This window comes from Periplaneta americana, chromosome 12 (assembly GCF_040183065.1).
Source record: "Periplaneta americana isolate PAMFEO1 chromosome 12, P.americana_PAMFEO1_priV1, whole genome shotgun sequence".
NCBI classification, from domain to species: Eukaryota; Metazoa; Arthropoda; class Insecta; order Blattodea; family Blattidae; genus Periplaneta; species Periplaneta americana.
In genome coordinates this window covers 41,756,293-41,777,671 of record NC_091128.1, presented here as the reverse complement: position 1 = coordinate 41,777,671, position 21,379 = coordinate 41,756,293, and the positions used below count along the sequence as shown (strand labels likewise).

Here is a 21,379-nt window from a genome sequence, read left to right as displayed (position 1 = left end):
TGCAGGGTCAATTTCTGCGGCTTTCTGTCGTCGTTCGTCAAAAAACTTCGTACTGGCTGGGGTTGGTGTCAGGTAGTAGGTGGCCATTAAATCTTCTATGAAGGACGTTGTTCCTGCCAGCTGGTACACGAGTCGGGTTGGAGCGAACTTGGAGATGCAGAGTGTTCTTTTTATATATCTGGACTTAGCCCTGTCCAAAGTTTTCAGGTTTTGGTAGCTCAGGTACGTCCATATTATCTCAATGGCATATGATGCTACTGGTGCGACTTTGAGTTTGAACAATGCAATTGAGGTTCCGAGTGATAGGGACTTGAGGTTTCGTATCCCCATTATAGCCTTGATTGCTGCGACTGTTCTATCCTCAGCCTGGTAGGCCTGTTGCTATGGTAACAACGGTTGAGTTGCCAAACTTACCCTTCTCATATGGCGAGTACTTAATAGCTCTCTTGGCGACATTTATTGTGCACACAGTGTTAGCATTGGTACGTTTCGTCTTTGATTCTCTGTCGATTTTTGTGTTGTTTTCTTACCTTTGCGTCAATTGTCAATGAATGTTTTAACGTCAGCCATCGTAACGTCAATTGATATCTTCCATCAACTGGCAGCGTGGTAGTCCATGTTGGCAACATAAGTTAGCATTGTAGTTCCAAGTTCGGCCGCTAAACTGTCATGTCCCATCTTTCAAAAAAAAAAAAAAACAAGTTATAGTCATACTCTGTTTTTATACATCTTCCAACTTACTCCACTCGAATTTATCTTTAACCACTTACAAAATATTAAATTCAACTTCCAGAATAGTGCAATAATTCAGTATGTTCTAAATATGAGTTTTTAACAGAGCATAAACTGTAATTTACAATGAAAACGACACAAAGAACACTTATAGGTTCGACAAACTTCGCGTATTCGTCACTGGAAGCACGCTTTCAAAATGATAGAGGGGTGGTCTGACTGCTGGGGTTGCGAGGGAAACAACTGTGTCCTGCCCGTTGCGCGCTGCGTACAGTTTGAAACAAAAGTAACAACACTATGAAATAATAATTTCGTGAAAAATGAAAATAACTTTATTGTTAAATCATAAACATCAGAAACAACGAAGACAATGACAACGACAACGACATTTTGATATATTTTAATAGCATACATCAATTTCTTACACATCCACAAAATGAACCAACAAAAAGCACATAAACATAGCATTTACATTAGTGATCCTCCACTATCGATCTTACTTTTTTGAGTATCTAACTTGTTACATAGTTCATCAAACGAATTAATTTTGTTTATTTGTAACCACTTAATTCGTTACTGTTCAAAGTTCTTAACGTTGTGCCTTGTCATTGCAGGGTTCATTCTTGTTGAGTAATACGATTGTATAATCGTTCCGGTAAGCCTGGAAATATCCTTGGCATATCACTAAGTTTTAAGAAACAGCTATTTCGGAGTATTTCTGCACATTTCTTTCTCTGTCTCTAGAATCATGTCGTAGGTACAAACGTGTACTTCTAAGTGTTTATACACACAACTGAATGCTTTGTTGGCGTGAAGACATTTCGTGGTATATTTTCTAGTCACAAGCTTCTCCTTTTCAGATGGAAATTTGAAAACTGTATAACTGCTCTCAAGTAGAGCACTCTGGTAGGCCTAATTGCTGGTACACTGGCGTTCGAAGAAAGTGTTCGATAATTTGTTCGTGTAAGTGTGGCTTTTTTAGTCATTATCCCTATGAATAGATGGCGAAGATAAGTCAGTGTTGCCAATAGTACATAAATATACCCGTATTATGAAATTCAACACTTCATCCCCCTTGAACGATTGTAAAAAAAAACACTACATTTAGCGGAACCGCTATTACCGTCAATTATGAAAATAATTTATACTTGATCTATATCAATATTTTTCCAAACACTTTTTTACCCGTTCCTGTAATAGATTCACCTATTGAAAAAGTAGCAGAACTTGTTCAAAGTTTCTCAATTTGTTATATATTTGGTTCTGATCTATCCGTGGTTAAGACGTTCGCTCACCCTTATGATCAGAAAATTGTAGGCCAGATACCTTTGAACGCCAGTGTACACGCAGACACACAGGCACTCTACATTTAGAAGCCATCTGTAAAAAAAGTATAAGGATAAATTAATTTCATTTTTTAAATAGAATTAAAAAATTACTTTCACTTTAGTTCACTGAATTTATTTTTCTTTAGGGCTATACATGCGTTAGAAATAACTTTACTACGCACATCAACTTTCTATTCCTTTCCAAAATTCACTTTAATAATTTATTAATAGTTTGATGACGTACAAATTGTCTACTTACTTGATATGCTACCTATTTATCCTGTTCATTACATTAGCTAACAATTACTTCATTACGACGATTTAACTCAGAATTATGTTGCATTTTAGATGTACCCACAGCGACAAAGAAGATGATGATGTCGAGAAATCGCTTCCTGGAAAATCTAAGACGTTTCAAAGTTAACAGTGAAGGTACAGTAATTGTTTACATCCTGAAGTGGTGGCGCTTCCAGCTACGCACAAGTTCTATTTTTACTGTAAATAAAAGAATAAGGATAAATTAATTTCATTTTTGAAATAAAATTAAAAAATTGCTTTACTGTAAATAAAATAATAAGGATAAATTAATTTCATTTTTGAAATAAAATTAAAAAATTGCTTTAATTTCAGTACACTGAATTTATTTTTCTTTAAGGGGACACTCAACTTAAAAATTGGAGAAAAAGTGTCATAGAAATGAAAAATTAAATTTCTACACTAATTTACGTGACAGAACTAAATCAATACGCAAAATTCTTCCCCTATTCATTGAGAAGTCACAGTGAAATGCACAAAGCCAAAAAATAAAAAATGATAATTAAAAGTGATATTTCAATTAATGATTGATTAAAAATAGAAATATTTTTTGTTTTGAAAAGTATTGGATCTAATGAGCTGAGATTTGCATGTTACTTTCCATGTGTATATGAAATTTTTTCTCCAAATTTGAAAAAGATTGGTCAAATGGGAAAAAAGTTCCAAAATATAGCTGAGTGTCCCCTTAAGGCTATACATGCGTTAGAAGTAACATTACTACGCACTTCAACTTTTTATTCCTTTCCAAATTCACTTTAATAATTTACTTATATTGTCTACTTACTTAATATGCTACCTATTTATCCTGTTCATTACATTAGCTAACAAACACTTTATTACGACTATTTAAATTCAGAATTTTGTTGCATTTTAGATTTACGCAGAGCCAGAGAGAGGAATATGATGGAAAGACTCAAAATGACAGGTCACTACCCGTACTACCCGTACCAGAAAAGAATGACACACTTAGACAGACGTCGCAAAGAAGAAGGTAAAGTAATTGTTTATATCCTGAAGTGGTGGCGCTTCCAGCTGCTCACAAGTTCGATTGCTGGTAGCAAAGAGGAGATTTATGGAGTAGAGCCATTCAGCCAGTTAGTCCAAACCGCTTGTTAAATTTGTCGCAGTTCGTAGAACCTGCTGTTAAATATTTGAATTAAGTTCTTTACAGAAAGGAAGAATATTAATTTAAACACAATTCTCTAGCTTTTTAATGTGGCAATAAACATAATGCTAAAATAAACGATATAATAAACTCGAAACACACTTTCGCTTATTTTGGCTGTCGTTTACCCCTATACTTCCCCATTTCAGTGATAATACCGCATACACAATAATGAAACGTAGTAAGTTATTAAAAAAAATAATTAAAAAAAGTAAATGGATTATTGAGCACATTAATAAAGTACTTCGTTTTCCATTTGTAATATTTCTCTTACAATTTTTTATTCCAATCCAATTAATTATTTTTTCATTAAGAGTATTAACAATACTGAATGCTTTATGGCCGCTGGGTCGGTAGTAGCCAGCATCATATAAGCTGCGCTTATATTTCAATCTAAATCCCAGAACGAAATCATTGTAGTGCAATGAAACGTTAAAGCGGTTGATCAAGTCTTCTTGGTAGTGGTGGTTGGTTGATGTTTCGAAAAGTAAAGTGTTAAATTGGTAAATACGTAGTACATCACCCATACTTTTTTAGAAAAACCCTGCTGAATTTTTGGTTTACGAAAAATATTCGTCTTTATGGAAAAACTCACTCCCGCCACTCCATTAGAACAACGTATTATATTTTTCGTGAACCAAAAACACAATACGGCATTGCTACGAAGTGGTGCTGAAATACTGTACATGTTAAATTAACTTAATGTGCGGTAACAGTAGCCTAGATTGTGTGTGTGTGCAGACGCATCTTCGGAGAGTATAGTATTATGTGGAGCATAGGGCTGCAACAAGCAAGGCTAGGTAGAACTGCATCTTAGACAGGTAAGATAATATGATATATATGTTTGCAGATGTAGCGAGGTAACCTTCCGCCGCTCTGATGTCGGCCAGTGCACAGACGAAGTGTCGGAAGTCTACCCCCTTCTTCCTGACGAGAGTCAAGGATTTTAAATTATACATATAAGAGCATGTTGATTTGTGGTTTTACTTTATTTGTAGCTGCTTATTATTTCATATTTCTATTGAGATTATGAAATTTGCGGATATTTTTTAACACGTATATTAGTTGTATTTTCCCAGTTTTTTCCACATAGACGTGGATCACCGTCATACCCACAGAAAGCTTGTTCAGCCAGGTGCAATACTTCAACAGATAGGTGAAAGACCTAGCCTGATAGATGAAAAGTGATGTGAAGGATTGACTAGAGTTTAAAAGGAGTCGAGTTGTGATTCTTTAAATTGGCACTTCACTTGGAGGGACTACCCAAACATACAAACAAACATAAGGCCAGAGATTATATACGAAGTCTTCATAATGAAACAAGACATTTGCAAAAACATGCACAATCCAATTTAACTAGAGTTTAATATCATTAAAAAATGAGACTATGTGAGGTATATATCACTTTGCACCAAGATCCATATGTGCACTTCATATCTTTGTTTACTTTACTTTTTCTGGTTACAAAACACAGCCAACAGCGTTTTAAACTTATCTGTTGACGTACTTTGTTGCCTACAAGAAGATTTTTGAATGCTGAAAATTATCGTTTGACATCACATGAAGAGTCCAGGGAAGAAACCAGGTAAGTCACATTTTCCTTGAAACGTGTTTTCTTCGCTGAAAGAGTTGACTTACCTATCTCTTTTCATGTACGCCAAAAATTTGAAGGCAAATAAACCCATGACTAATCTGTTTCATACCTCTAAACGATAGTCCTTTCCATAGAGAATCTAATGGCACCTCAAACTCCATCTCGACAAAAAAGTGACTTACCTGGTTTTTTCCCTGGACCCTTCACATGAAGTTATTCACAAAATTTTAGTGTATAAATTGTGATTTTTGTAAGATTCAGGTTCAAGCAAGCCACATTTTCTCGTTATTTTTTTTACATTGAGCACAGTGCTGTAACCAAGGTATTTATTTCGGCAGTACCATGTCTAATTTTGTCTTCACAACCTCATCAGTGGACCCTTGTGCGTGACAAATATCTTCCGTTAGGATTCTACTGCTTCGAATAATTTTTCAGGAGGCATCACGAACAGACTCACACAATCCGCACACATAATACAACAAATCACGCACTCGACACTCAGACTGCTAGCATGACAGAGAAGGTAGTTATGGAGTTTAAGTCTGGTACGGAGGAGTATTAGGAAATCCTTCTTGTGCAGTAGGCCAAAGGCAGAGTGTGGTGTTGTTTTGGCTTTTCCACACTTACACTTCATATATGCAAGAATTTTCCGCCATCAAGTAGTCTACAGTTAACAATATATATATATATATATATATATATATATATATATATATATATATATATATATATATATATATTATGTGCTGACAAACAATCCAAAATATATTTTTATGAAATATGCTAATTTGAGGTTTTCTGACACAAAATCCTAGGAATATACAACATTGTATGCTCAATAGTCTTTTATATAGAACGCCAGAAATGTGCAAACAAATGTACGAGTAACTTTAAATATTCGTCATTACAAACGTTCAAAAATGTATAAAATGTTTTTGCATGGATTGCTTACGAATCCTCGCCCTATTAATATAACAGTCAATGAAAATCAGTGAATGCAATGACACATGCTTAATGATCAATTTCGTTTTGCTCTTTGCAGAAATACGGGTTGTCGACTATGAAGAAGAAGAAGAACTCGAACCAGTGAAGGTCAAAAAGCGTAATTTCTTCGTTAGATTATTCTTTCGGATTTGTAGTTGCTGTTGTCCTTGTTTGTGCATGAGAAAGAGAAGATTTTAAGTGTATGTAGTGATGACTAGAGATGGAACAATTCCTTCCTAAACAAGGCATGAGCACAATCATGACATTTAATTTGAAAATACGTGATTGTGCTTATTCCATCTTAATAAAACTACACTGTACGTAAGAAACGTAACTTCAGTCACTAACTACCAAACTGTACTCTTAAGAAGACACTACAGTAGTGTTATTAAACAGTACTTTGTTTACGAAAAAATTGTTCCATCTCTACTTATTAAAACAGAGGAGAAATTAATAGAGTTAAAAGGTGACAAATTGTAATTGTAGTTAAATGTAAAATGCAATGTCACCAAAAAATATATATCGATCGATCCCCATTTTCGCGAATGGAAGGCCCCTCCCTTATACTTCTTGTATTTCTCTTGTTCTCCTCATCTTCCCGTTGACCTCACTGACTTAACCTTGATCTCATTGGATTCCCATTATTCTCTTCGCATTCACTATGTTGTCCTTTAATGCCTATTTTTATCCTTACATTCCCCTGTCCTCATTGTATTCTCAAGTTAACTCTTGTACTCCCCTTCCTTGCTCTCCTTTCATTCCTCTCGTTTTCCTCGCAGTACTTTTGTTTTAATTGCATACTTCTTGTTCTCCTTTCATTCCTCTTGTTTTCCTCGCAGTTCCTTTCATTCCCTTGTTTTCCTCGCAGTCCTTTTGTTTTAATTCCTTACTCCTTGTTCTCCTTTCATTCCCCTTGTTTTCCTCGCAGTCCCTTTGTTTTAATTGAATATTCCTTGATCTCCTTTCACTCCCTTGTTTTCCTCTCTGTCCCTTTGTTTTAATTGCTCACTCCTTGTTCTCCTTTCATTCCCTTGTTTCCTCGCAGACCCTTTGTTTTAATTGGTTACTCCTTATTCTCCTTTCATTCCCTTGTTTTCCTCGCAGTCCCTTTGTTTCAATTGCTCATTCCTTGTTCTCCTTTCATTCCCTTGTTTTCCTCGCAGTCATTTTGTTTTAAATGCATACACCTTGCTCTCCTTTCATTCCTCTCGTTTTCCTCTCAGTCCCTTTGTTTTAATTCGTTATTCCTTGTTCTCCTTTCATTCCTCTTGTTTTCCTCGCAGTCCCTTTGTTTTAATTGCACACTCCTTGCTCTCCTTCCATTCCTCTCGTTTTCCTCGCAGTCCCTTTGTTTTAATTGCATACTCCTTGTTCTCCTTTCATTCCTCTTGTTTTCCTCGCAGTCCCTTTGTTTTAATTGCATACTCCTTGTTCTCCTTTCATTCCTCTTGTTTTCCTCGCAGTCCCTTTGTTTTAATTGATACTCCTTGTTCTCCTTTCATTCCTCTTGTTTTCCACGCAGTCCCTTTGTTTTAATTGCATACTCCTTGTTCTCCTTTCATTCCTCTTGTTTTCCTCGCAGTCCCTTTGTTTTAATTGCATACTCCTTGTTCTCCTTTCATTCCTCTTGATTTCCTCGCAGTCCCTTTGTTTTAATTGCATACTCCTTTTTCTCCTTTCATTCCTCTTGTTTTCCTCGCAGTCCCTTTGTTTTAATTACATACTCCTTGTTCTCCTTTCATTCCTCTTGTTTTCCTAGCAGTCCCTTTGTTTTAATTGCATACTCCTTGCTCTCCTTTCATTCTTCTCGTTTTCCTCTCTGTCCCTTTGTTTTAATTCGCTATTCCTTGTTCTCCTTTCATTCCTCTTGTTTTCCTCGCAGTCCCTTTGTTTTAATTGCATACTCCTTGCTCTCCTTTCATTCCTCTTGTTTTCCTCGCAGTCCCTTTGTTTTAATTGCATACTCCTTGCTCTCCTTTCATTCCTCTTGTTTTCCTCGAGTCCCTTTGTTTTAATTGGATACTCCTTGCTCTCATTTCGTTCCTCTTGTTTTTCTCGCAGTTCCTTTGTTTTAATTGCATACTCCTTGCTCTCCTTTCTTTCCTCTTGTTTTCCTCGCAGTCCCTTTGTTTTAATTGCATACTCCTTGCTCTCCTTTCATTCCCCTTGTTTTCCTCGCAGTCCCTTTGTTTTAATTGGATACTCTTTGTTCTTCTTTCATTCCTCTTGTTTTGCTCTCTGTCCGTTGGTTTTAATTGCATACTCCTTGTTCTCCTTTCATTCCTCGTTTTCCTCGCAGTCCCTTTGTTTTAATTGCATACTCCTTGTTCTCCTTTCATTCCTCTTGTTTTCCTCGCAGTCCCTTTGTTTTAATTGCATACTCCTTGTTCTCCTTTCATTCCTCTTGATTTCCTCGCAGTCCCTTTGTTTTAATTGCATACTCCTCTTTCTCCTTTCATTCCTCTTGTTTTCCTCGCAGTCCCTTTGTTTTAATTGCATACTCCTTGTTCTCCTTTCATTCCTCTTGTTTTCCTAGCAGTCCCTTTGTTTTAATTGCATACTCCTTGCTCTCCTTTCATTCTTCTCGTTTTCCTCTCTGTCCCTTTGTTTTAATTCGCTATTCCTTGTTCTCCTTTCATTCCTCTTGTTTTCCTCGCAGTCCCTTTGTTTTAATTGCATACACCTTGCTCTCCTTTCATTCCTCTTGTTTTCCTCGCAGTCCTTTTGTTTTAATTGCATACTCCTTGCTCTCCTTTCATTCCTCTCGTTTTCCTCTCTGTCACTTTGTTTTAATTCGTTATTCCTTGTTCTCCTTTCATTCCTCTTGTTTTCCTCGCAGTCCCTTTGTTTTAATTGCATACTACTTGCTCTCCTTTCATTCCTCTTGTTTTCCTCGCAGTCCCTTTGTTTTAATTGCATATTCCTTGCTCTCCTTTCATTCCTCTTGTTTCCCTCGCAGTTCCTTGGCTTTAATTGCATTCTCCTTGCTCTCCTTTCATTCCCCTTGTTTTCCTCGCAATCTCTTTGTTTTAATTGCATACTCCTTTTATTCCCCTAGTTTTCATTGTATTAAAATTGTTCTCCTTGTATTCCCCTTATTCTACTTGTATTTCCCTTGTTCTCCTTGTATGCCACTTGTTCTCCATGTATTTGTTTTGTTCTCCTTGCATTTCCTTTGTATTCTCCTTGTTTGTTCTTGCATTCCTTTGTTAGCCAGTAATTCCTCCTGTTCTCCAGGTGTTACCCTTTCTTTTCAGGTTTACTCTTGTTCTCCTGGTATTACACTTGTCCTGCAGTTATTACTCTTGTTCTCCAGGTAATTCTCTTGTTCGTCTTGTAAGACAATCTGTTCTTCTAGTATCCCTGTTGTTCTCCTCCTATCCCCTCTGCTCTCCAAGTATTCCCCCTGTTCTCCTCGTATTTTATCCATGTACTTTTATCCCACTCCTGATCTCGTATCCCATACCTATTCTCCTCGTATCCTTCTGTTTTCCACGTATCCTGCCCGCTCTTATTGTGTATCCCCCGATCCCACGCCTGCTTTTCTCAAATTCCCCTTGTTCTCCTCGTATTCCCCTGTTCTCCACGTATCCTGCATTTTTATCTAGTTCTCTTCGTATCCCCAATCTTCCTTCCTGTTCGCCTCGTATCCCCCTGTTCTCCTTACATGCCCCCTAATCTCCTCGTATCCTCATCTACTCCTCATATCCCAAATTTTCTCCTCGTGTCCCCCAGTTCATTTCGTATTCTCATTTTCTCCTAGTATACCTCTCTTCTCCTAGTATCTCCCTATTCTCCTAATGTACACCTGCTCTCTGTGTATCCCGTCATTTTCCTCTTATCCTCATGTCAAATGTTTTCCTATCTTCCTGTTCTCCTCGCATTCCCCATTCCCTTCGTATACCCCGAGTTCTCCTCATATTCCCCTCTTTTCCTGCTATTCTCCTGCTGTCCTCGTATTCTCCTCTGATATTCCCTTGTCCTCATTTTCCCCTCTTTCTCCTTGCATTCCACACGTCCTTGTATCTCGGTTGTTCTCATTTTCTCCCGCTTGTTCTGCTTCTGTGCCCCTTGTTATTCTTATACTCCCCTTTTCCTCCCTGTATTTCTCATGTCCTCGTATTCCCCTCATTCTCCCTGTACTCAGCTTGGTCTCTTCGAATTCTCTTTGTGTGGTCTACTTATAAACTCCTTATATTCCCCTTTCCCTCCTTGTACTCCTACGGTTCTCTCTGCTTGTATTCGCCATATTCTCCTTTTGTTCATCTTCTCCTTTCGTTCTCTTTTTTCTCTCCCTATTCTCCCTTTGTTCTCCTTTTATTAATATATTTTGTCTTGCGTCTCCTTGTTCTCATTGTATGTTATTTTTCCCCTTGAATTCCCCTTGGCCTCCATGACTTCTCCTTTCTCCCTCGCCTTCCCCTCGTTCTGTTTGTATTAACCTCTTCTTGTATTACTCTTGTTTTCCTTCTCTTCCATTTGTTCTCCTTGTTATCCTTATATTCGTCTTATTCGCCTTGCATTTTTGTTTTCCAGTCTTTTCCTTCCTTTCTTTTCACTTGTCTTCTTCTCATTGCATTCTCTTTGTTTTTCTTGTATCCCCTTATTCTCCACGTATTCCATTTTTGTCATACTTGCCTTGTTAACCTTCTTTCCTTTCACTTGTCTTTCCCTTGTTCTCTTTGTGTTGTTGTTTTCGTTGTCCTGCCCTTGTACTCCTAGCATTCCCTTTGACGTCCTTTCAATGAATTATTCTCCTTGCATTCCTCTTGATTTCACTGTATGCCTCTTGTTGTCCTTGTAATCGTCTTCTTCACTTTCTATTTCCAATTTTTCCTGGTAATCCTGCAATTCGCCTATTATTCCCGTTGTTGTACTTGTATACTCATTTTCATCTAATTTTTACCCTGCGTGTATTAGTATTCCTCTTCCATTCTCCTCTATGTTCTTGTATTCCCCGTTTTCTCCATTTATTTCATTTTTCTGTTTGCATTCAACTTTTTCTCCTTGTATTCCCGTCTTCGCTTAGATTTCAACTTGTTCTCCTTGTACTCCACGTAATCACCTTGAATTGTCCCTATTATTCTTATATTCCCTCTGTTCGACTTGTATTCTCATAGTTATCTCTGTACTCCGCTTGTTTTCCTTCTATTATCTTTCATGTTCTTGTATCCCATGTTTCTGTTTGCATTCACCTTCTGCTCCTAGTATTCCCTTCTTCGCTTTAGACTTCAACTTGTTCTCCTTGTGCTCCACTTAATCTTCTTGAATTTCTCCCTATTCTCCTTGCATTCCCACTGTTCCACTTGTATTCCAATAGTTATATTTGTATCCCGCTTGTTCTTTTTGCATTTCCCATGTTATCCATATATCCAGGTTGCTCTCCTCGCATTCCGGTTGTCTCCTTGTTATCCATTGTATGCCTCTTGTTCTCCCAGTATTTTCCTCGTATTTATCTCGTTCTCCTTGTTTGCTTTACTTGTATTCCCCTTGTTCTCATCGGATTTTCTGTTTCTGGTGTTACTCTTTTTCTCCTTGTACTCCTATGGTTTTCTTTGTATTACCTTGTTCTCCTTTCATTCCTATTCTCCTTCTCTACTCCTTTTACTCCCTCTATTGCCCTTTTTCTTCTTTCATTCATCTCATTCTCCTTACATCTCCTTGTTTTCATTACATGTTTTTTTCGTCCTTGTATTTTCCTTTCTCTCCACATCCTTCTCATTTTCTCCTCGTCTTCCCCTCCTTCTGCTTGTATTACTCTTGTTCTCCTTGTATTATCCTCGTTTTCCTTCTCTTTCATTTGTTCTCCTTGCTGTCATTATATCCGCCTTGTTCCCTCGTGCTCCCCCTGTTCTCCTAGAATCCCCGTGCTCTTCTAGTATCCCTCATATCCCATCCGTTCTCATATGCCTCCTGTTCTCCTGGTATACCCTCAGTTCTCCTCGTATCCTCCCTGTTCTCATTGTATTCTATCTGTTCTCCCCGTATTCCTGTTTTTCTCCTTGTATTACCCTTGTTCTTCTTACATAACCTATTCACCTTTTATCTCCCTTGTTCTCCTATTCACCTTGTTCTCCTTGTATCCCCTATTCTTCGTGTATCTCGCGTGTTCTCCTTGTATTCCCCTAGTTCTCCTTGCATCTCCCTATTCTCCTTGTATCTCCCGTGTTCTCCTCGTGTGCCACCTGTTCTCGTATCCCCCAGTTCTGCTCGCTTTACCCTTGTTCTTCCCACAATTCCCTTGTTCTCTTCGAAATCCCTAAACTCTCCTTTATTCCCTCGTTCTTCTTGGCTCCCCATATTCTTCCTGTATCTACCGTGTTAACCTCGTGTGCCACCTATTCTCTTCGTATCCTCTCTCTCTTCGCATTTCCCTTCTTTTTGCCGAAATCCCCTTTTTCTCTTCAAAATCCCTAAACTCTCCTTGTATTCCCTTGTTCTCCTTGCATCTCCCTATTCTACTTGTAACTCTCGTGTTCTCGTGTGCCACCTGTTCTCCTCGTATCCCCCTGTACTCCTCGCTTTACTCCTATTCTTCCCGTAATCCCCTTATTCTCTTCGCAGTCCCTAAACTCTCCTTGTATTCCCCTCGTTCTTCTTGCATCCCCCTATTCTCCTTGCATCGCCCGTGTTATCCTCGTGTGCCACCTGTTCCCCTCGTACCCTCCCTCTCTTCGCATTACCCCTGTTTTTCCCGTAATCCCCTTGTTCTCTTCGAAATTCCTAAACTCTCTTTGTATTCCCCTCGTTCTTCTTGCATCCCCCTATTCTCCTTTATCTACCCTGTTATCGTTCTCCTCATACCCTCTCTCTCTCTTCGCATTACCCTTGTTCTTCCCTTAATCACCTTCTTCTCTTCGAAATCCCTAAACTCTCCTTGTATTCCCTCGTTCTTCTTGCATCCCCCTATTCTTCTTGTATCTACCGTGTTATCATTGTGTGCTACCTGTTCTCTTCGTATCCTCTCTCTCTTCGCATTTCGCTTGTTCTTCCCGTAATCCCCTTGTTCTCTTCGAAATCCCTAAACTCTCCTTGTATTCCCTTGTTCTCTTTGCATCTACCTAATCTCTTTGTATATCTCGTGTTCTCATCGTGTGCCACCTGTTCTCCTCGCTTTACTCCTGTTCTTCCCGTAATCCCCTTGTTCTCTTCGAAATCCCTAAACTCTCCTTGTATTCCCTTGTACTCCTTGCATCTCCCTAATCTCCTTGTATCTCTCGTGTTCTAGTGTGCCACCTGTTCTCCTCGTATTCCCCTGTTCTCCTCGCTTTACTCCTGTTGTTCCCGTAATCCCCTTGTTCTCTTCGAAATCCCTAAATTCTCTTTGTATTCCCTTGTTCTCCTTGCATCTCCCTAATCTCCTTGCATCTCTCGTGTTCTCCTCGTGTGGCACCTGTTCTCCTCGTATCCCCCTGTTCTCCTCGCTTTACTCCTGTTCTTCCCGTAATCCCCTTGTTCTCTTCGAAATTCCTAAACTCTCCTTCTATTCCCCTGTTCTCCTTGCATCTCCCTAATCTCCTTGTATCTCTCGTGTTCTCCTCGTGTGCCACCTGTTCTCCTCGTATCCCCCTGTACTCCTTGCTTTACTCCTATTCTTCCCGTAATCCCCTTATTCTCTTCGCAATTCCTAAACTCTCCTTGTATTCCCCTCGTTCTTCTTGCACCCCCCCTATTCTCCTTGTATCGCCCGTGTTATCCTCGTGTGCCACCTGTTCCCCTCGTACCCTCCCTCTCTTCGCATTACCCCTGTTCTTCCCGTAATCCCCTTGTTCTCTTCGAAATCCCCAAACTCTCTTCGCATTACCCTTGTTCTCCTTGCATCCCCTATTCTCCTTGAATCTCCCCAGTTCTCCTCGTGTACCATCTGTTCTCCTCGTATCCCGGCATTTTCGTCGTATCCCCTCTGTTCTCCTCACATTACCTCTTTCTTCCCGTAATCTCGTTCTCTTCGAAATCCCCGAACACTCCTTGTATTTCCCTTGTTCTCCTTGGATTCCCCTGGTTCTCCTTACATTCCCCATGTTGTCCTTGTATCCCGGTTGCTCTCTTTTTATTCCGTTTGTTCTTCTTGTATTACCTCGTCCTCTTTGTATTCTGCTTGTTCATTCTGCTTGTATACTCCGTTCTTTTATTGCCCTTTTTTCTCCTTCTATTCCAATTATTCTCCTTATATTCTCCTTGTTCTTGTTGAATTGCGCTTGTTGTCTTGTATTCCCATTGTTCTCTCTGCATTCTCTTTTTATATTCATTGTTATCCCTGTATTCTTCTTGTTCTCCCTGTGTTCTTATTGCTCTCCTTGTATTTCACTTGTTCTCTTCTTCTCCTTATATTGATCTTGTTCTCCTATCTATTAACTTTGTTGTCCCTGAATTCCTCTTATTCTCTTTATATTCTCCTCTTCTCGCAATTTTCTTGTAGCCTATACGTAAAGATATGTAGCACAGAAAAGCTATGCATCTGTCAACGGGTGTTCGCACCCGAACCTAATTCCACATCTTAAGAATATTCTGCCTATCTTTTGTAAACTATGCAGACTACCTACCAAGAAAATAATATGTAGGGTAAAGATTGGTAACATTGTGATACTAATAATATTATGGTAGTTCTTTTTGAGAAATTTTTACAATTTTACTGAGCGGGAGAAGGATCGGTTTTGTGCAGAAACTTGTCCACGAATATTCCTTTAATACATTTAAGAAGAACATCGATCTTCCTCTCGCTCAGTAAAATTGTAAAAAAATTCTCAAAAAGAACTATCATAATATTATTAGTATAACAATATTACCAACCTTTACCCTACCTACGGTAGGCCTTCTCGCTTTTACATCCTAAAGAAAATTACCAAAGTAAGATTTTTAACTACGCAATTATTTTCATAACCAGAACTGTGTTTCTGTGATGATAATTTTCTTACAATTTCGCACGTCACTTTCAAAATTACGTATTTTTGTTTTTGTTTTGAATAAGTTATCAAATTTTTTTTTGATAATGTCGCAATAATATAATACACGTATCTGTCATAGCGTAATAACAGAACACATCTTTTACGAAATTTTCTTGGATGCGAAAATCAATATAAGCACATAACAACAACATAAAAGGAAACTTTTTAATTGTAACATATATTTATATTATTATTATTATTATTATTATTATTATTATTATTATTATTATTATTATTATTATTACTATTACTTTGCGGATATGATGTAAGACTATTATAATATTTGATATCATTTAGGACATTATGGACGGCAATATATAGTGAAGCAAATAACATAATTGTTCCTTTAACGTTATTTTAATTTCAATCAGTGAAATAGGCAAACTGCAACATAAAAGATGTTGCAATATTTTCCGATTTCGTTGAGACCTTTTCATAAGACTTAAGAATATGATAATCATTTAAATAAAACCCATGGCTACGGTATTCCACGACACGAGGAGACGCACTTCGGTATTTCGGTTTTTCGTCCCATCTTCACACCATCACTTCACTTCGGGAACTATCTGCCAAACTCGTAGTATGAAGTAACGTTAAAATTATTCTTTTATGTTCATACAGGCCGAAAGCAACGTTCCCAAGGGGTGGCAGGCAAAAATAGTTTTAGCGAGTCTCATCGTATATAAATAAGATAACAGTCAAATGGCCGGTTTGTCCAAGTAATGTTAGAACACTTAACGACTGTTAAACCGGTTAAATCCAATTATAGGTTGCCGACGCGAAGTGTCATGGCGCAAGCGCGCACGGCTACTACGTAAATCAAATTAAGCATGTATGTATGGCAGACAACACTACACTCCTTAAAGAAGAGAGAAAAGCTGCTATCATGTTTTTCCAAAGCGAATAGTTGTAACTGTATGAAATCGTGGACGTAGTTTACAGACAGAACACCAGAGTCGCATTGAAACGATGCTTCCAGCTCAGGAAAACCGTACGGAAAAGAAACTGTTGAACAAACAAATTATTACCCGGGTTCGATCCCCGTATAAATGTAATTCCATGGTACATGTATAAGCATCACAGATATGCAAATAATCGTAAGTGACGAGACTTAGATTGGACTGAAAGCACACAGAGTGGACTGAGAAGACAAAGAGTGCACTAGTAGAACAGAGAGAGTAGTGACAGGACATAGATTGGACTGATAGAACACAGAGTGGACTGAGAAATCAAAAAGTGGACTCAGAAGGCAATGAGTACACTAGTAAGACAGAGAGTGTAGTGAAAGGACATAGATTGGACTGATAGCACACAGAGTGGACTGAGAAGACAAAGAGTGCACTAGTAGAACAGAGAGTGTAGTGACAGACATAGATTGTACTGATAGCACACAGAGTGGACTGAGAAGACAAAGAGTGGACTGAGAAGGCAATGAGTATACTAGTAGGAAAGAGAGTGTATTCACAGGACAAAGATTGGACTCATAGAACACAGAGTGGACTGAGAAGACAAAGAGTGGACTGAGAAGGCAATGAGTGCACTAGTAGGACAGAGAGTGTAGTGACAGGACATAGATTGGACTGATAGCACATAGAGTGGACTGAGAAGAAAAGAGATTGGACTGAGAGCACGCAGAGTGGACTGAGAAGGCAATGAGTGCACTAGTAGGACAGAGTGTAGTGACAGGACATAGAATGGACTGATAGCACACACAATGGACTGAAAAGGCAATGAGTGCACTAGTAGGACAGAGAGTGTAGTGACAGGACACAGATTGGACTGATAGCACACAGAGTGGACTGAGAAGGCAAAGAGTGCACTAGTAGAACAGAGAGTGTAGTGACAGGACATAGATTGGACTGATAGCACATAGAGTGGACTGAGAAGAAAAAGGCTGGACTGAGAAGGCAAAGAGTGCACTAGTAGGACAGAGAGTGTAGTGACAGGACATAGATTGGACTGAGAGCACGCAGAGTGGTCTGAGAAGACAAAGAGTGGACTTAGAAGGCAATGAGTGCACTAGTAGGACAGAGAGTGTAGTGACAGGACATAGATTGGACTGATAGCACACAGAGTGGAATGAGAAGACAAAGAGTGCATTAGTAGAACAGAGAGTGTAGTGACAGGACATAGATTGGACTGATAGCACACAGAGTGGACTGAGAAGGCAATGAGTGCACTAGTACGACAGAGAGTGTAGTGACAGGACATAGAACTGATAGCACACAGAGTGGACTGAGAAGACAAAGAGTGCATTAGAAGAACAGAGGGTGTAGTGACAGGACATAGATTGGACTGATAGCACGTAGAGTGGACTGAGAAGAAAAAGGCTGGACTGAGAAGGCAAAGAGTGCACTAGTAGGACAGAGAGTGTAGTGGCAGAACATAGATTGAACTGATAGCACACAGAGTGGACTGAGAAGACAAAGAGTGCACTAGTAGGACAGAGAGTGTAGTGACAGGGCAGAGATTGGACTGAGGGAACATAGAGTGGACCGAGAGAACAGTGGTGGACTGAGATAACATAGAGTGGATTGAGATGATATACATGGGCTGAGATGACTTAGAATGGACTGAGACGACAGAGTGGACATAGATAAGAGAGATTGGACTGATGACAGTGAACTGACAGAACAGATAGTTTAGTGACAAGACAGAGAGAGTACTGAGAGCACATAGAGCGGACTGAGAAGAAAGAGACTGGACTGGTAGCACAGAGAGAGTAGGGACAGTAAAGAGAGTGGACTGAGAGAACAGAGATTGTTGTGACAGAAAAGAGGTTGGACTGAAAGAACTTAGAGTGCACTGAGAGGAGAGGGAGTAGACTGAGATGACAGAAAATGGACTGATATGACAGAGTGGACTGAGAGGTCAAAGAGAAAACTGGTAAGACAGACAGTGTAGTCACAGGACAGAGATAGGACTGAGAGCACATAGAGTGGACTGAGAGGAGAGAGAGTGGAAAGAGTAGCCAAAGAGTGGACTGAGAATACAACGAGTGGACTGAGATTGGACTGATAGGAAAGAAAGTGTAGTGACATGGACAGAGACTGAACTGAGAACACATAGAGACTAATGAGAGGACAGAGAGTAAAGAAACAGGACAGAGATTGGAATGCGAGCACATAGAGTGGAGTGCGAGTATAAAGAGAGGACTGAGATGACATAGAGTGGACTGAGGGTGGACGGGTAGGAAAGAGAGTGTAGTGACAGGATACAGATTGGATAGAGAGCACATAGAGTGGACTGAAAGTGGACTGGTAGGAAAGAGAGTGTAGTGACAGGACATAGATTGCACTGAGAGCACATAGTGTGGACTGAGAGCACATAGATTGGACTGAGAGCACATAGAGTGGACTGAGAGCACATAGAGTGGACTGAGAGTAAAAACAGAGGACAGAGATTACACAGAGTGGACTGAGAGTGGACTGGTAGAAAAGAGAGTGTAGTGACAGGATACAGATTGGATTGAGAGCACATAGAGTGGACTGAAAGTGGACTGGTAGGAAAGAGAGTGTAGTGACAGGACATAGATTGCACTGAGAGCACATAGAGTGGATTGAGAGCACATAGAGTGGACTGAGATTCAAAACAGTGGACAGAAGTGACATAGATTGGACTGAGAGTGGACTGGTAGAAAAGAGAGTGTAGTGACAGGACACAGATTGGATTGAGAGCACATAGATTGGACTGAGAGCACATAGAGTGGACTGAGAGTGGACTGGTAGCAAAGAGAGTGTAGTGACAGAACATGGATTGGACTGAGAGCACATAGATTGGACTGAGAGCAATATATTGGACTGAGAGCAACATAGAGTGGACTGAGAGCACATAAGTGGACTGAGAGTAAAAACAGTGGACTGAGATGACATAGAGTGAACTTAGAGTGGATTGGTGGGAAAGAGAGTGTAGTGGCAGGACAGAGATTGGATTGAGAGAACATAGATTGGACTGAGAGCACACAGAGTGGAATGAGAAGACAAAGAGTGGACTGAGAAGGCAATGAGTGCACTAGCAGGACAGAGAGTGTAGTGAGAGGACATAGATTGGACTAATAGCACATAGAGTGGACTGAGAAGAAAAAGAGTGGACTGAGAAGGCAATGAGTGCAATAGTAGGACAGAGGGTGTATTGACAGGACATAGATTGGACTGATAGCACACAGAGTGGACTGAGAAGGCAATGAGTGCACTGGTAGGACAGAGAGTGTAGTGACAGGACATAGATTGGACTGATAGCACACATAGTGAACTGAGAAGAAAAAGAGTGGACTGACAAGGCAATGAGTGCACTAGTAGGACAGAGAGTGTAGTGACAGGACATAGATTGGACTGATAGTACACAGAGTGGACTGACAGGAAGAAGAGTGGACTGAGAAAGCAATGAGTGCACTAGTAGGACAGAGAGTGTAGTGACAGGACATAGATTGGACTGATAGCACACAGAGTGGACTGAGAAAACAAAGAGTGAACAGAGAAGGCAATGAGTGCACTAGTAGGACAGAGAGTGTAGAGACAGGACACAGAATGGACTGATAGCACACAGAGTGGACTGAGAAGACAAAGAGTGCACTAGTAGAACAGAGAGTGTAGTTACAGGACATAGATTAGACTAATAGCACATAGATTGGACTAAGAAGAAATCGAGTGGCCGAAAAGGCAAAGAGTGCACTAGTAGGACAAAGAGTGTAGTGACAGGGCAGAGATTGGACTGAGAGCAAATGGAGTGGACCGAGACAACAGAGGTGGACTGAGATAACATAGAGTGGACTGAGAGGATAGGCATGGGCTTTGATGACTTGGAATGGACTGAGACGACAGAGTGGACATAGAGAAGAGAGATTGGACTGATATGACAATGAACTGACAGGACAGAGAGTTTAGTGACAAGACAGAGAGAGTACTGAGAGCACATAGAGCGGACGGAGAAGAAAGAGACCGGACTGCTAACACAGAGAGTGTAGTGACAGTACAGAGATTGGACTGAGAGCACACAGAGTGGACTGAGAGGACAGAGAGTGGACTGAGAGAACAGAGACTGTTGTGACAGAAAAAAGATTGGACTGAAAGAACTTGGAGTGCACTAAGAGGAGAGAGAGTAGACTGAGATGACAGAGAATGGACTGATATGACAGAGTGGACAGAGGACAAAGAGAAAACTAGTAAGACAGACAGTGTAGTCACAGGACAGAGATTGAAATGAGAGCACATAGAGTGTAATGAGACGACAGAGCGTATAGAAACATGACAGAGATTGGAATGCGAGCACATAGAGTGGAGTGCGAGTACAAAGAGAGGAAAGAGATGACATAGAGTGGACGGGTAAGAAAGAGAGTGTAGTGACAGGATACAGATTGAATTGAGAGCACATAGAGTGGACTGAGAGTGGACTGGTAGGAAAGAGAGTGTAGTGACAGGACACAGATTGGACTGAGAGCACATAGATTGCACTGAGAGCACATAGAGTGGACTGAGATAACATAGAGTGGACTGAGAGCACATAGATTGGACTGAGGGCACATAGAGTGGACTGAGAGCACATACAGTGTACTGAGAGTAAAAACAGTGGACAGAGATGACATACAGTGGACTGAGAGTGGATTGGTAGAAAGGAGAGTGTAGTGACAGGATACAGATTGGAATGAGAGCACATAGATTGGACTCAGAGCGCATAGAGTAGACTGAGAACACATAGAGTGAACTGAGAGCATATGGAGTGGACTGAGAGTGGCTGGTAGCAAAGAGAGTATAGTGACAGGACATGGATTGGACTGAGAGCACATAGAGTTGACCGAGAGCACATATATTGGGCTGAGATGACATAGAGTGGACTGAGAGTGGACTGGTAGGAAAGAGAGTGTAGAGACAGGACAAAGATTGGATTGAGAGCACATAGATTGGACTGAGAGCACATTGAGTGGACAGAGAGCACATAGAATGAACTGAGAGTACAAAGAGTGGACTGAGATGACATAGAGTGGACTTAGAGTGGACTGGTGGGAAAGAGAGTTTAGTGACTGGGCAGAGATTGGCTTGAGAGAACATAGATTGGACTGAGATCACATAGATTGGAACTAGAGCACACAGAGTGGACTGAGAGTCAAAAAGTGGGCTGAGATGACAGAGTGGACTGAGAGTGGACTGGTAGAAAAGAGAGTGTAGTGACAGGACACAGATTGGATTGAGAGCACATAGATTGGACTGAGAGCACATAGAGTGAACTGAGAGCACATAGAGTGGACTGAGAGTGGACTGGTAGCAAAGAGAGTGTAATGACAGGACATGGATTGGACTGAGAGCACATAGATTGGACTGAG

The 21,379-nt window shown here is 40.0% G+C and overlaps 2 long non-coding RNA genes across 2 annotated transcripts in view; one reads left to right on the top strand and one right to left on the bottom strand.

The window, feature by feature from the left end:
• Positions 1–959: 959 nt before the first annotated feature.
• Positions 960–21,379, bottom strand: part of LOC138710334 (uncharacterized) — a 49,617-nt gene continuing 29,197 nt past the window's right edge. The window contains exons 2-3 of the long non-coding RNA XR_011335211.1: positions 2,320–2,555; positions 960–2,112 (exon numbers count right to left, since the gene is read on the bottom strand). This is a non-coding gene — a long non-coding RNA (uncharacterized lncRNA). The remainder of the gene's footprint in view (positions 2,113–2,319; positions 2,556–21,379) is intronic.
• Positions 2,348–6,405, top strand: LOC138710332 (uncharacterized). Its single transcript, XR_011335210.1, has 3 exons — positions 2,348–2,492; positions 3,250–3,366; positions 6,177–6,405. It is a non-coding gene; the product is annotated as an uncharacterized lncRNA (long non-coding RNA).